The sequence below is a fragment of the Lonchura striata genome, chromosome 2 (assembly GCF_050655825.1).
Source record: "Lonchura striata isolate lonStrDom1 chromosome 2, ASM5065582v1, whole genome shotgun sequence".
Classification (NCBI taxonomy): domain Eukaryota; kingdom Metazoa; phylum Chordata; class Aves; order Passeriformes; family Estrildidae; genus Lonchura; species Lonchura striata.
Window position 1 is genome coordinate 62,392,690 of NC_140704.1, and position 16,184 is coordinate 62,408,873.

Here is a 16,184-nt window from a genome sequence, read left to right on the forward strand (position 1 = left end):
ATGTCTGAATAGAGCTATAATGCATGTATACGGGCTTGTATTTAGGAGTGGTGCCAACACTGAGTAATTTTAATATATTATATGGTTGATAATATCTGAACAAATATTCTACAATAAGTCACTATAGAAATGAAGGTAGGTTTCCTGTGTGGCTTACAGTATTATACTAAAATACAAAAGAAACCTGACTGGGTTTCAGTTATTAAATAATAGATACTGAGCCATTTTCAGGTTTGCTCCATATTGCCAAAGTGTTTAAACAGGTGTGTTTCACAAAGTTTGTGAAACAAAAGCTCACCTCAAAGTAAATCAACATTAGGAAGCAAAACCAGTGCTGAGTGATAGTGCTTAAAAACTGAGAAACAAGAGTGGTTTTAAACAGCAACTGAAAAGATGCTTTGATGTTTTTTTTAAAGCACTCCCCTATAATCTAAAACCATGTTAGAGTTTTCTGTGATTATGTACAAGACACTGCATCTTATATCAGGGTAGCTCTGTAGTTTGGATTATGCCCATCAAACATTAACTTTTTATTGTTATATGTGCATGCCAGCAGTTTTTGAAGATTAAGAAAACATGTTTATGAACTTAACTGCTAAAACCTATTCTTTTTATCTGGAACATGTGTACAAATGAGGGAAAAGGGCAATAAACTTAAAAGCCTTGTTAACTTCACTTGACCAGCAATTATGGTTTGTAGAAAAAGGCAAACTCCATTGCAGTGAATGCAAGAGTAGGCCAAATGTTGTTTGCTGAATTCACATGACATCTGTAATCAACACCTTAACTTGATGACAGCTGAGAAAGTACCTTTCCCTTGCACAGTGAGATGAACAACTCCCATTGCTGCAGAATGACAGGTGGCCTCCCTCTGAAACACAAGGCTCAGCAGTAGCACAGGCAGGAGTATTTGGGTCAAAGACTGCTAGCAGAGGCAGAGGTGGATAACGTGACCTGAGAAGAAATTAAGAAAATCTTAAGAATTCTGTCTGATTTTACATAAGTCCCTAAAACCTTTAATTCATTTGAATTCACTGAAGGCAAATGGCTTCATGCCTTTAAGTGTACAGAAACCTTGTGACAGCAGGCTTGCATTGTGTAGCTCTCTGACATGACTTAGGATGATAAGACATTAATAATGGGGAGTTATTAACATGAATAATTTTCCATGCAAATTGGAAACACAGCTGAACAATAGGATGGCTCTGGCTTAATGGCATCAGGATTTCTGCAGAGTTGAGTATAAAATATCACAGTAGGAAAGAAATAATGGAGTCAAAACCTGCTAGAACAAAGCTGCTTTGAAAAATTAGCTCAGGCAGGTGGACCACAAGATCCCTTTTCCTGGATAGTGTTTCCAGAGATTCAGTGCCCAGAAAACATGCCTGGAAAGACAGAGCTAAAGACAAAACACAGATTTTTCCAAACCTGAAGAAGTTTACAAATACAATTGATGAATCTAAACATCTTCACCAGATTCACCTTTATTCCACACCTTGGAGACAGCAGGATTATGACAGATGCATTTGCATCTGTAATAATCAAATATGTTGTGCCCTTCAATATAGGAAACAGAGAAGCAACATGAGGAAGATGAGTGAGTTAACTTTTCTCTCTGTCTCTTTGTGTGTTGTCATATTTGGGAGAAAGGATATAGGAAGGAGGAGGGCTAGTGGAAGATTAAAGCTACATGTTCCTTGGGGTAGGTAGTTGCTGGTCTGATTTTCCCAAGACTGTATCTCTGTTACATGTGATACAGGTTTCAGCTGAGGAGCAGAGCTGGTGCTAGTCCAAATGGCAATATCTTATTCTGGTTGAAACACCAATCCCAAGAAGTTCAAGGGAAAAAGGGTTCTCACAAAAGATAACAGCTGTTCCACATGCTGCCTGTTCTGTCCTCTCCTTGCTGAAGCCTCCTCCACTTACACACCTGACATCCATGGGAGTGATCTGACAGAAGTGTTTCAATTTTACGTTTTGGTGGAGCAGCAGGATGTTCTCTGAAACAAGCAGACCTCTTTTGATTTATTCACTCCAGCAGTGGGGATAATTCTAGAGCACAAATTAAAGGAAATAATTTTTTGTGCTGTTCGTCATCAAATAGACCAGGGCAAAGTACCAACTATTGAGGAACAGGAGCTATGGACATACTGCCCATGCTGCATATTCAGTGCCTCTCTGCCTGTAAAAGGAATTCAAAATACAATGTTCGTAAAAAGGATTGATTTTGCTGAGTCAAATGACTGAGTGTTCAAAAACTGCCAATGTAGTTTATGTTCTACTGCAAACCAAAAGGTGACAATCAGCCAGTTCCAGTCCATCAAGTGCAACACTGACTGAAATCATCAGAGCTGTATCACTTGCCCCTAACTCTGAAAGGTTTCGAACACATTGCTGACATAGAAGAGATTACTCAACCATTTCCAGTACTAGGAAAGGAGGGAGGGAAAGATGCACTTGGCAGTCTGGCACCTCCAATGAATATTTGATTATCTACTGAAAGTCTGGATGCTAATTCTTAAAATTAACAAGCTGTTTTCCTCTGCCCATGTGAAATGAGAAAGTGTAAATTTGTTTGCATGTCAATTTCTGTTGCAATGATGAATCATCACTCAATACAACAGTTTTTGTATTTTGTGCACAGGTTTTCTGTCTATGTGGAAGAAAGACTACCTTGTTTCTGCAGTCTGATAGCATAAATCTAGCCAGATTTGTAAAGTTTATGATAGCTTCTCTCCTCGAAACTTTTCTCCAGACTATCATATTATGTTGCTTAATATTTTCTATGCAAACTTACCACTTTCAGAGTGGCCAAAATGTAATGTGACTCAAAGGGAGTGCTCCTGTATACATTGAGTCAAGGCATGAAAGTCCTTGCTTCAAAAGCCTGAACTATTTCATACAGGACTGAATCTAATATCAGCTCCTTTAACTGGTCACCTAGCTGCACAGAGGTAAAATCAGGGGAAAACCCCTTCTTTGGCACAAGTGATTATGACAGCTGTTCCTACGGAAGGTGGAATTCTTCCATGGTGACTTCAGAACAGTATCAGATTTAAAGTGGCCTTTGGCTCTTCTTGGCTTTAGAAACAGATCTCTTTTTAGTGAGCCCTCAGTGACCCTTTTGTGATGTTAGTTTGGTGGCTGACCAGCGAGAAGGTGCTATTTCAGCAAAAATGCAGGAGAAGTAGTGACAGCAGCAAAATCAGAAGCACTACACTTCTTGGAAATTAAAGACAGGCTTTGAAGCTACTTCAAGATTAAGAAATAGAAGAAAGCTATCCAGTTCCTGAGACCAGGTACCAGCCTTAGCTGCATCCAAACACCAGCTTGACTGGAGTCTAACCTCACAATTACACTCCCTGGCACATTGGCAGTGAAGCCTAGATACACAAACTTGTGAGGAACTGATGTACCCTCCAGCAGGTAATCTAATCTTAGAACAGGTGCATATCCCTTCCTAGGACCTGAAATTTTACTCAGCAGTTGAATAAACATCCAGAATGCTGTTTAGCTGTGAGCCTGATATATGCTTTTCCTGCTTGTTGCGTGCCTATGACATTCAAGCTATTGTTTCATTATTTTGTGGCCCCCTGAGACACCCTTTTGAAAATACAGTAGTTCTGCCTTGCCTTGGGTGTCACACTGCCTGTGGCATGGAGGTGAGAAAACTGAGCTGATCTAGCACCTATACAAGTACATGGCATTACTAGTTGTGCAATATAACTCTCAGTCTCAAATATTATTACTTATGTATTTTTTCCATCAGTTAATATTACGAGTAGTTTCAATTGTCATCTATGGGTAGAATTTCCAAAACCACAAAGTGTCAGCCTAACTCTGCTTTCAACAAAATTTGACAGTATTTTTATTGACCTTGAGTTTGGGTGATGGCTGTGCTCTATAAAGCATTTCATCTTGTATTGGGCCAAAAAGAACCTCCAAAAGAAGACCTGCTCCTGAAAGCACTTGGTTAATTAAATCTTTCTTTTTAATTCTGCCTCTGCTTCCCCAGAATATTTTAAACATTGGAAAAGGTATCTGACCATGAACATATCAGACAAATGGGGACAGAAACCTGGTCTAGAAATGTGGATAGGTCAACCATTGAAAGGATAACATCTGCAAAATCACATAAGAATTAACCAATTAATCAATTACCAATGAAAATAAATTTTGAGTTTTCTTATTCCTGGTGCTCATAGGAGCCTTTTAGAAAGGTCTCAACTCTTTCTGTGCCATACTTCAAGGGCTTATACAAAACTGCTTTTGACCTGCCATTTCTCAAACCTCATTCACTGATCATTTCTGGCACTTTTTCCTAATGCTGAAATCATCCTTTTAAAATTAATGATTGTACCATTCTCCAACATCTTATACAGTCTTCTAGAGTTTCACGCCTGGTCACAGGGAGGCTGGTTAAGCACTCAAACAGGTGCCCAGAGAGATTGTGTGCAGCCAAAATCCAGCTGGGCAAGGCCTGAGCAACCTGATCTGTCTGTGACACGCTCCCTGTTCTGAGCAGGAGCTTGGACTACATGACCTCCAGAGATCCCTTCCAACTTCGATTAAGTCTTGGAGTCAATGATTCTGCTTCTTTTTCCCATCTACCACCCACTGTTATGGGAGATCTCACATAAAAATACAGCTACTGTAGCTCTCCCCTGCTAGCCTTGGCCTTTCACAATTGTTTTGTCCCTAATAAATGCCCTGTTTCAGTATTTTCTCACGGTGTCTAGCCATCAGTTTAAAGACAGCACAGACAGAACTTCAAGCCTTTCTTCCAAAATCCTCAAGTTCAGCCTCACTGTTAGGTACCATCTTTTTCTTATCCAGCTTTTTAAGACTACATATTCAAGATTTATCTAAACATTGCCGTTTATTTGTACATCAAATCTCTTACACTCATCCCTCCCTTTCAGTAATGAGGGACCTAAGATAGGGGTCCAGAGATGTAACCTTTATATTAGTATTACATCTACTTCTGTACAACATTGTGTGGGGGTTATTTGGTTGCATTTTTTCTGCATTTTGGTGAGTCATCTGAGATATTCTACAGTTCCACAATTTTTTTTTTTTTTTTGCTTTCCATTTGGTTTTTTCTTTTGTTAAAAGACTTATTCTTCTTGGACAATTTTTTAAAAAGGTAATTTCTAAAAACTAAAATTAAGATTAATACCATGGTCTTAGCTCTCCTTCTAGTTCTCAGGTCATATCTTTACTACTAGATAATAGGAGGGTGGTTGCAAAGGTAGTGAATTTAAGATTCATAACACTTGGTGTTGTTTCCTGCATCTCAGTAAATCCACAGTGCAGAGCTTCATATGAATTAGCAGTGCTTCAGTTGAAATACATGAAGACTTTGAGACATTTACTTTACATTTGGAAAGCAGAGTTCTTTATGTAATTCTGCCTTTCATATCTATTTAACTATTGAAGTCTAAAGGGTAAACATAACCAAAAGCTAAAAGCTGCACTTCAGAAAAATAGGGATAACACTGTTTCCACCCTCTTAAACTTCTTCTGGGTATGACAGTTTTAACATCTTTCCAGCAAGGAATATATTTTAAAATACATTTCCAACAAATAACTGGATATCCACTCTTTTGAATGAGTGGAGAGATTTAAACAGTAATTAAAAAAAAAAAAAAAAAAAAAAGCCCCCCCAAAAATACCCCAAACAACAAAACACCACCATCAGGTTGTTTTGCTTCAGTCTTTAAAGGGCAGGCTTTTAAAAAATGCATCTTTTCTTACACTGCAGCCTTTCAGAAGAGATTCCACTTTCTAAGAAAATCAGTGAGAGTAACTTCTGTAATTTCATCTTGGTCCTGTAAGTTAGGCTAGGAAATGCAGCTGAAACTAAAATCTTCCATATAGTTTCTGTTTTCTGAGAGTATTTTTGAATATCAGGTGACATATGTGGGTGGGGGAACTTCAAGATTATGTTTAATCAAATCTCAGCTTTTGCAGGAACTTCCCAAAGCCTTTCTCACCCTTTTCTCCTGACTGAAACATTTTGCTAGTTTTGGGTGCATTCCAATTAGAACCTAAAATATTTTATTTTGGTTTGTTGTCTTGCAATGTTCCAAGTACTCCCAAGTTTCATTTCACCATTCAGATCTATCCCTTTAGCCTTCTATTGTAAAGCTAGACCTAAAATCTGTATCTCAGATGCATACAGCATTCAAACAAATCTGGTGATTTCCAGAAGACTTTTAGTCTGAATAAGGAAGAAAAAAAAGATTATCTTCCACCACAGGCAATGAAGACAGAATTAACAGGTCTGAAAAAAACTGAACCTATAGTGAAAGCAGCTTCTTGATACAATTTTAGAAAGAAAAGATGAAAGGTAGCTTCCCTATGTTTCTGTGTAGAAATATCACTCATTCAGTAGTGGTCAGCAGAAGAACTCTCTAATACAAGAGAGTAGGTTCATAAAGTGAGAGCTGAAGAGTAAACAAATAATCCAGAACAAAGTAAATGCTTTTAACCATCTTTCTCACATGAAAAAAAAATATTAATAAAAGAAAAAGGCAGATATAAAATTAGAGCTGGAATTTGGGATCAGAAAGAAGATACTTGGGAAAATAAATTTATTTCACACAAAAAAGGCCCAGCAGGAAAAACTATTAAAATTAGTACTTACAGCTATTTAGTGTGTAATATAATGGGTCTCTTTTCTGGCTGAGAACTTTCAGGATGTCAAAGAACATGTACTAAATCATACCAGAAGCCATCAGTTTCTTTCCAGTGATAACTGGTTAAATACACTGTGATTTTCCTCCTCCCTTTAGCTTGCCTTCAATTGCTCATGCCTTTTCTTTGGCTTTCTCCTTCTTCTCACCTCACAAGTAGCAATTTTTTAATCTGCTTTCCTCATTTAACATCTTGTCTTGCCATCATGATCCTTTCCTATTCCGGTTCCTGGTCTCTTTTGCAGACAAGCTTTTCTTGTCTGCCTGTTTCTCCTCCCAATACAAACAACCTTGATTATATTCTATTCTTAATTCTGCTACTTCTACAGATTTTTTGCTCTCATTTCTGTTGGAATAAGATTCATTAGGAATCAGATAAATACAATTTTTATCAATAAGGCAAAATGCCTAAAATTCACATACACATTGCCAATATTCACGTACAGGACATTGACAGAAATGTGAGCAGCATATTTTTCTCTTTGAAATCAGTGCAATGTACACAAAACGTTACCTGTTGATTTTTAAAATGTATTTTTTGTCAAACTCTGTCAATTATTTCTAGTTGTTACTTTCCAACAGCTGTGTTATTTTACTTTTTTTTTTTTTCCACTATGTACCATTATTAGTTTGGGTTTGTTTTGATTAGTTTACATTGCATTGGTGAGATTTTCATGCTGGGTAGGATTTGTTTTTTTCCAAACCATCCACTCAGTTTTACTTCCTTACTACATTTTAATTTCTTTCAACTAATTCATCCTACACTATCAGTGTTCTCCCTTAACTAAATACAGCTATTTCTTGCAGGCTTGATACTTCAAACATGGAAGAGCTCATTCTTTTAGGATTATTTTGTAACATGGTCTCTACTCAGCAAATGCACCTAACTGATGGTTTTGGACACTCCAGGTATGTTGCACATGGCACCTGTAAGCACACTGCCTAGAGCTGGCTTTTTAAATTACATTTTGGGCCTCCACTAGTTCAGTTCCTGTCAGTTGAGTTCAACTAAATTGTTTCCATGATAGTGTATAGTGACTTCTTTACTGCAGCTTACAGTTCCAGCACTGCAGACTTCCCATTCTTGGTCTGCTGGTTGTTCTTGGCATAACTATATCATTTCTGAAAATTTCACACTCATTTGCTTCAGGGTCTCCATCCTCTCCTGATTCTCCTCTATCCTGTATAACAGCTCACAAAGCTCTTTGGAAGCATCTCCATTCCACCCCAGCACTACAAGGAGGATGGGGTATTCTACCAAATCCTGAGTTTTATTCCCTTCTCCTGTCCTTTACCTCTGAATAATCACTCCCCTGGTTCACTTAACAACTTCATACTCATAACTAAGAGATCCACATTTCCATTCTAGGCATGAATCATTTTAGCCAGGCTAACAGCTCAGCCTGTCTTTCCAGGCAGCTCACTCTGGCTGTGTATAATCATCAGTGGAAGCTTAATATGGTTAATTGTTCCCCCCGCAATAATTGCTTTTCCTAGCTTTGGCAACACAGTCTTGCACCATCCAAGTATTTCAGCAAAGACAAGCTTTCTACAATTAAGATTTTTTTATCTCATTTTTTTGAGACACCTCTTATCCTTGCTTTTTTATATTATGTGAAATTTAACCCAAGCAGTTTTCTGTTTGTCACAGTCTAGACCTGAATCTAGTGACTGCATGTTTCCTATTCAAATGCTGAGTATGAGAGGTCCTTTCAAATATCTTGTTGCACCTGTCACATTTTGAGATCTACACCTCTGTTTTTATCTTTTATCATGCTGATGTGTGCCCTCATGTTTCCATGTAAAATGCTCCATTACAACAAATATGAGTCCTAATTATGCTAACAGTGAGATAATTTAAGTTCCATCTTCCTTACTAGACTGTGTTCTACTGTTATGTTTTTGGGTTACTCTTAGATTACAAACTCCAAGAGGAGAGAACCACCTTGACAGCAGAGGGGTTTATGGCTCCTGAGTAAAAATTTTAATTTTAATAGAAATGTATGCAAATTAATAATGTCTTGTCCTTGTATTATTGTATGGTTCTGTACAGAGTTCCTAAATATATAACATAACATAACATAATATAGCATAACATAACATAATCCTCCTGTGAATGACACATTTTTCTAAATAAAATTTTCTTCTGAAGTACTCTGAGCAAGACTTATAAATTCTTGCACATTGCAAATAATTGTGTATCAGGTTATTTAGTTTAATCTTATTTACTTACTAGAGCAGATGCATCCCATATTTCACCACAGTCTAGTAAAATGTCTCCAGAGAACATGTATGCTCAGTCTGGAAACCCTGGGAATCAATAAGCAATTATAAATACAGTACAAATTAAGAACTCTGATGATCTCCCTAACACTTATACTTGAGCAGATTTATTTTATAATACCTTTTTTTAAAAATCAGCATCCAATGCATTGCAGGATAATGTCTACATATGCCACTATTGGAATACGATATGAGCAGAAAAATAAAAGCTTTTTGCATATAAGGATTTATTTGAACAGTGAAGATTCTTGATCCATATATGAAATTTTATAACAGTGTAATTGGAAAAAACTGCTGGAGAGGAATATTCTAAAATTGCTGGAAAATAAAAAATGTGAATTGGCAACTAAAGAACATTTATAAATATACCATGTAACCACTTTACTATACAGAAGCATATGTAAAAAATTTAGGAAAAAGTGGCAATGATAGAAATAGCTTAAGGAAATGGAAATTCTGCATATTATGAAAACTTTTTAAGAAGCTGAAGTAATTTGACTTTTAGATTTTTTCTGAATTTAATGAGTTTGCTTTCATTAAATGCTGCATGGCATGATTTATTTAATGTAATACTACACTCTGCTGAGTGACATACCTGATTTAAGGAAGTGCCAAGGTAAGGAAAATGAAAGAAAGCTGTGCTTTTCACCTTTCCGGGAAGTTCTTACAGGATCCAAAATTGATCAACATTTTTATCAACATTTGATTATTTCTTAATACGTCTTCTGCTGTCATCTGCCTTATAGTTTCTTTAAGATGGGAAAAAAACAGCACTGTGCTTTTTCTAGTCCTTAATCTATAGTAAGTTCAAACCACTAACATTTTCATTATCATACAGCTGGAAAATTATATTTTGGTCTAAAGATGCTATGGAAGAAATAGAAAAACTTCCTTTGGTTTGGATAGGTTGAAAATTCTTATTCTGAATTGTTCTCAAAGAACAAGCTGTCTAAATGAAGACAAAGTTTTATATAAATTTTCACCCTAAAAACAGCATGGGATAATGTCCACAGTTAACTTGACCCAATGATCTCTATTCATTAGCAGACCTGGAAATAAATACGCAATAATAGGTTTGATTTCTAGAGCCTGGTTTCTATCACAGTGTCCCTGCCCATGTATTGACACAATTACAGATACAGATATCTTCCCTGCATAATGTCTCACCAGTCTGTAACCTGATCTGGTACATGAAATTCCTACATCCCTACTAAGCTTTATTTTTTAATTCTGCAAATATCAGAGGCCTCCTCTCCTGTTCTTTCATCTGATGAAATCTCAACATGTTCGCTCAGCTTTTTCCCACTGCTTTGTGAGGCAAAAGGTCCCATCACTTTCCACAACAAACTTTCACCAAACTTTCCAAATTCACTATTTCCAAGGAGTGGGATCAAGATATCCAGATTGTTTCACCATGAGACAGCAAGTAGGCTTAGGACTCAAGTCTAGAGGTCTTTCAAGTTCAGTTACATCTACTGGTGTGCACTGAAGATTGCCCAGAGAGATGCTTTAGTTTCTCTGAAGCAATTTCTAGGTCCTTTACACCCCTCTCACCTCTTGTCCAGCTGCCTGGGACTCCCCCAGCTGTGACTGAATGTGGATTTCCCCCTAAATGGGGAAGTTCCCCAAAAGAGACAGGACTCACAGAGAAATAAATGCAAGTCTCCAGTTGTACTGAGCATCGAAAAGATTCCCCAAGAGACTTAACAGAGGGACAGTTTTTCTTCCCATGAACTTCCTCCTCTCTGAATCTTGTGCTCACCCTTCAGAAAGAAGGGAAAAAACAGACACAAAAAGCAAAGACTGAAAAATAATTACAAGAATTTTGATAGCCTAGCAGAAGATGCACAGTCAGAAGGGGAAGGAGGGATAAAGAGGATCATGCATGCAGATATGGCATTTCTGCTTAATATGGGTTTTGAGAAAATGGCCTGCATCCTTGGGAGCTCAACCTCAATAAAGGCTGAGGACAACCTGAGGACCACATTCAGCTCTATCACACTTGAGAAGCAGAGAGGAGAGATTAAACTCTCAGGAAAGCTGGAACAGAGACAGTTGGCCCATGTAACAACTTTCATATCCAGCCCAAGATATTTCCAGAGGAAGTAACTCAGAATAAGAGAGCAGGATACGTCAGTCCAACTGACTTTGGAAGGGGTCTGGCTGTGTCTGCAGGTCCATTTTTGTTGCTAATGATGCTCCTTTTGTGAAAATACTGCCCTGTTGCTTAGCCTGATTGCAACACATTACTCCAATCCTACTTCTGAAGAATCAATAGAATTTTGATATCTGTGGGATCATGAAAATTGAGATCCATGCTGCACCAGATATTGTCCTACTGCATTTAGTTTAACCTCATTGAAATATGGATGAAGACAGAAGAAAATCTCTTCATTTAGTGTAATTTTTTCTCTAATATCTACTACTTTGAAACTTCCTCTTTTGTTCCACTTTATACTGTGTCTGTCCTCACAATTCACACACTTTCTATTCTCCATATTCTTCTTCTTTCATTTTGGTTTAATGATTCAATCGCATCTTCTTTGGGGTTAAGAACAGCTTCACGTGGTAGATATGTGAAACATGGGGGCATTTACAGGAACTTGGAAGCATTTCTATTAACATTCCTATAAAAAAGGAATATTTTAAAACAGAATTTGGGGTAGGGGTTTTGGGTTTTTTTCAGATGAAGTAGTTTCACAGAGTGTCTTCAGTGGTTTCCCTTTGTAGAAAGAAAGAAACTAAAAATAACCACTATTAAAGCTTAATGGTAACATCTGAATAGTTTCAGAATTAACTTTAATTATCTCAGTGCTTTTTGTGTCTGATAGTGACATCTTTTGTTTACAATGAAGTAGTGCAACCCAATATTCTTTACTCTGCATTCTTGCTTTGAAGAGTAAACTTTGTAGCTTCAGTTCAGTGGATGTACATTACACAGTATGAATTCTTTCACCCATAATTCTATTTTTGCCATTTCTCTTGTGTCAGTGATGAAACGAAGATTCAAACACTGGAATTAATAACTTACATACTCTCTGTCTGAATCAGATCCTGAAGCTTCCAGCTTGACATGCCACTTCCTTTCTTATCTCTACAATGCATCTTGAGAAGAAAAACTTCCACTAGATCCTTATGCCACAGATACTAATCCATGTTATTACTTTCTCCCTCTATTTTAAGAAGGCATGACTAAGAAAGAGCCACAAGGGAAAAAAAAATGTATTAATAGTTTCCTGTGGGTGTCTGTCAATATATCCTGTCACAGTCTAAATCAGGGACTAGCTTTTATGTGAAGAATACAAAAATTAAATAAATTAAAAATTAAGAACATGAATCTCAATAACCCAATTTTAATATTCTCTTCTTTTGCATGTACAGATATTTTAATAGTAACTTCATTACCAAAGAAAAAAATGAACTTTAATCAATCATGAAACAAAAAATCCTAGAAAGTAAAAATGCTGGTCATAGAAACAGTAATTTTGCTATTTTGCACTATCTAACATTTTATTTTTATAAAAGACAGTAAAGCAGTAAAATGAGTATCAGTTAGAGAGTGAACATTACCCATACCAGTCTTGCATACCGAAATTTGGGTCCATATTATCTTGTCTTCTCTTCAGATTGATGAAATAAGCAGTGAACAAACAATATCATTAAATACATAGACCCATGGCAGAGAAATACGACTCTTCTACTAAGTAGTGCAGTGAGATCAATGTGCAGGTGTTCATGTCAAGCCTTGTCAACTGAAATCTGTTTGTAATCCTTCTCCTACAGTCTTGCTCCATTGTAGATTTGAGCACAAAAAATCTTCACCTATGGGGTGAAAAAACACTCCAGATCCAGGTGGCGATCATGCCAAATGGCCATGCCTTGGTTTACCTCACTGAAAGACCCAATTCAAGTTCAGCAAGAGCCATCAGAATGCACCTTTTGGTTAGCCTGATACACACCCTGATCCTGCTGTTACTGTAGAAGCCTTTAGTACATAACTTATTTCAAACTGATAGGAAACAAGTTTGAGTGCTAAATGCCAAGGCAAAAGTAAATGCTGCATGGTTTTATTCAAATACGCTTACATTATATCTTCAAATAATTTTGCCATGTGCAGCACGATTATGGATGAAACCAGCAGCTGCCTCTAGTCTAATGCCCCTGTATCAAAACCCCTCAACACATTTGACTCTTCTCCCCCATCTGCCGCTCTGCTCTCCCCTCTACAAGTCACCCTGTTCTAAGGGCAAATTCACAGAGACTCTGGTTCTCCATTCATTATGTCCTCCAGCAGGCTTTTGCCAGTTGTCACCAACAAACAAGGATTTATTCTGAGACTTCAGACAGGTGAACCTTTCTTTCACCAGCCATGATGTGTTTCTTACTCCTGGAAGCCAGTAGCTGTGTGGCAAATGAAGAGTCTTCCAGGCTTTTTGCCACTTGAACTCAAATGCAAAACCAGATGAAACAGCCACCTTCTCCACTTCCCTAAGCGGCCACACTGGACCTGTCAACCAGACTGTGCAAAGCATTTGTACCCACACAAAAAGAGTGGAAAATCTCTACAGTGCTCTCCTAGGTTAAGAAAAAAGACCCCCTCACAATTGTATGTGCAACTCTACCCTGCTCTGAAAATTCTTCTGAGTGGGAGTAGTAAGACGAGGCAGAAAGCTGGCTTAGCTCCTGAGAATACCAGATGGGAGAAAAAGCTTGTGATGAGATGAAAGCCACAGGGAACAGCTTTCCAGGAAGGCAAAGTTCCAGAAACTACCATCAGGAAAACAAGCCTGTGAGAAAGCAAGTCACAGTCTCTTCCAAGCCAATTTGCCTCACTTTAGGTGTCATTGAACAGTCAGTCTCTTGTCCTGAAATACTGAAGAGCATGACCAACTACCAGATACAGATGGGGGTAACCAAGCACCTTACATTTTCCAAAACCTTTGAGAATAATCTAAATGCTTTTACTTCATGCCCAAGCCAAACATCTTCTAAAGAAAGATGTTTTCAGATGAGTGCTAATTTCATTAGCACTCTAGGGTTCATACTAACTGTTTTCTATTGATACAAACATCAGTTCATCTGCTTATTGTAGCAGAGCCACAGTGATTTGCAAATCATTTCAGATCAGGAAATGCACCAGATAATGACAGCTATTTAAAGAAACATCACACAATTTCTACACACTAACCAGGAAGCAGATTCCTCCTAGCACACAGTATGAAAACAAAACCTTCCACAATAAGGCCACTTGTATTTTCTTTGCTGTAATCAGTTTGTTGACTGGTCCCTGAGAAACTTCTCTTTACAACATTGCATTTTGCTGTTATTCCATTACTGCTCATTCAAAACTTGGAGGAAAACACAAAATTGTAAAAGGAAATCTCAAATCTGTGGCACTTGCAAGATATCCAAAGCTGTTTTGCTATAGACTTCCTCTGAACAGTGCTGGGCAACTTGCTTCATCATTGTGTCAGGCCTAATGAAAGAACAATTTTTTTTCACCAGAGTACAGTTATATCAAATACTGTGCCAAATTTTGGTTACAACTCTTAATGTGCTCTTCAAAGAAAAATTCCAGGCAAGGGGAAGAGTGGTTGCCCTGCACTGGGGGCTGAGTTTAGGAGTTTTCTCTTAATAACCTCATTGCGACCTGCGAGTTGCAGGGAGCATACACAGCGCCTTTATCATCCCTGTTACCTCTTGCCTCTCATTTGCAGAGGATGTGGGTGCTGTGGGTTACCAGACAATGTTTGTAGAATATGTTCCTCTTGCTTGAGAGCACAGTTCACAGTAAAACCAACTGTTCATGAACAATTCCATCCTACAGCCTTGGATCTCATTCATATCTGCATGGGATTTATCACGCACAGGGCTGGGACCTGCACAGGAGCACTCTTGCCGCCGAGGCAATCTCCCTTCAGGAACAATGAGCTGAAAACACTGTTCTACTGCTCTGTGAAGGACTGAAAACACATCAAGGATGTTCTGTTAGTTTTGGCAAATGTTGGCTGTAAAAGTCAGTGTGGTGGTCAACTCAAACCATTAGTCACAGATTCCCATTTAAATCAACCTGAAATAAAATCAAAGTGCAATTTCATTCAGAACATTTTTATCTAGCCCACTGGATACCATCATTCAGCACATTAAATATTATTTGTCATCCTCCTGTACATTTGGCAAACCATTAGATCCCTGGTAAAGAATGGAACTTCATAAACCTGAGATGATTACTTTCAGCTTTGCCAGGAAACTCCTAATTGTACATAACTAATTTACCTTACTGTATATTTGCAATGTTACCAAAAACACTGGTTATTGAGTCTCCCAAGTGACCTCCATGAAATTAAATTTTCTAATAATGCAAGGGAGGGAAAGGATAGGTTTAGAAAGGAAACCATGTAAGCCCTATAAGTAAAAAGCTGAAGAACTACAGTTCTAGATGGAGGGAAAAACCTCTCTCTAAAAAGTATCTAGGAGTCCAGCAAGCAGCCAGAAAAGGTCCAAGGACACAGAACGAGTAGGAAGGCATTGATTTCAGTTCAAATTTTTAAAATTTTATGCAAAGTCAGTGTATCAAGCTTTTGGATCTTTTGGAAATATTCATTATATAAATTTAGTGAAAATGGCTACCTCATCTTTGCTGTATTTGCTAATAGAAAATATTTAGAAAAAAATCTACTTTTGAAAAAAAAATATAATTCTGTGCTTTTGTGCAGGCCTTATATTCTGTCCTTTACTTTTATTACATATGACAGTACACACTTTTCATGTAAGTACAGGCATATGCACATATATGTTAGTGACTAAAAAGAAAACAATTTCACAAAATTTAAGCTAAATTTATGTGGCTGGAGAGATGCACTGGTTTTAATCTTACAGACTATCTCAGACCTGGGTATGAAACTGTGCCTGGCACACACCTGAAGCAACAAGGCAAGAGGCACCTTCTGTAATATCCCTAGTATACCCAGCCCCATAACTACGCAGGAAGACTGGGAGGAATAATGATTTTCTTGGAGCTAATATGCCAAAGGGCAAATTTTTTCATGTGCCTCTAAACAAGAGGCAGGTCTAGATTTGCTTCACCATCGAGTGGGGACTTCCCTTGATGGGAAAATCATGAGTATATCATGAGCTTCTCCGTCACAGTGATTTTCCAGGCAGGTCTGAAAGGGGCTAGAGTAGCATCTACAAATCCAACCC

The 16,184-nt window shown here is 37.7% G+C and overlaps 1 long non-coding RNA gene across 1 annotated transcript in view; it reads right to left on the reverse strand.

The window, feature by feature from the left end:
• Positions 1-820: 820 nt before the first annotated feature.
• LOC146768275 (uncharacterized) overlaps positions 821-16,184 on the reverse strand; it is a 91,711-nt gene continuing 76,347 nt past the window's right edge. The window contains exon 3 of the long non-coding RNA XR_014952697.1: positions 821-954. This is a non-coding gene — a long non-coding RNA (uncharacterized LOC146768275). The remainder of the gene's footprint in view (positions 955-16,184) is intronic.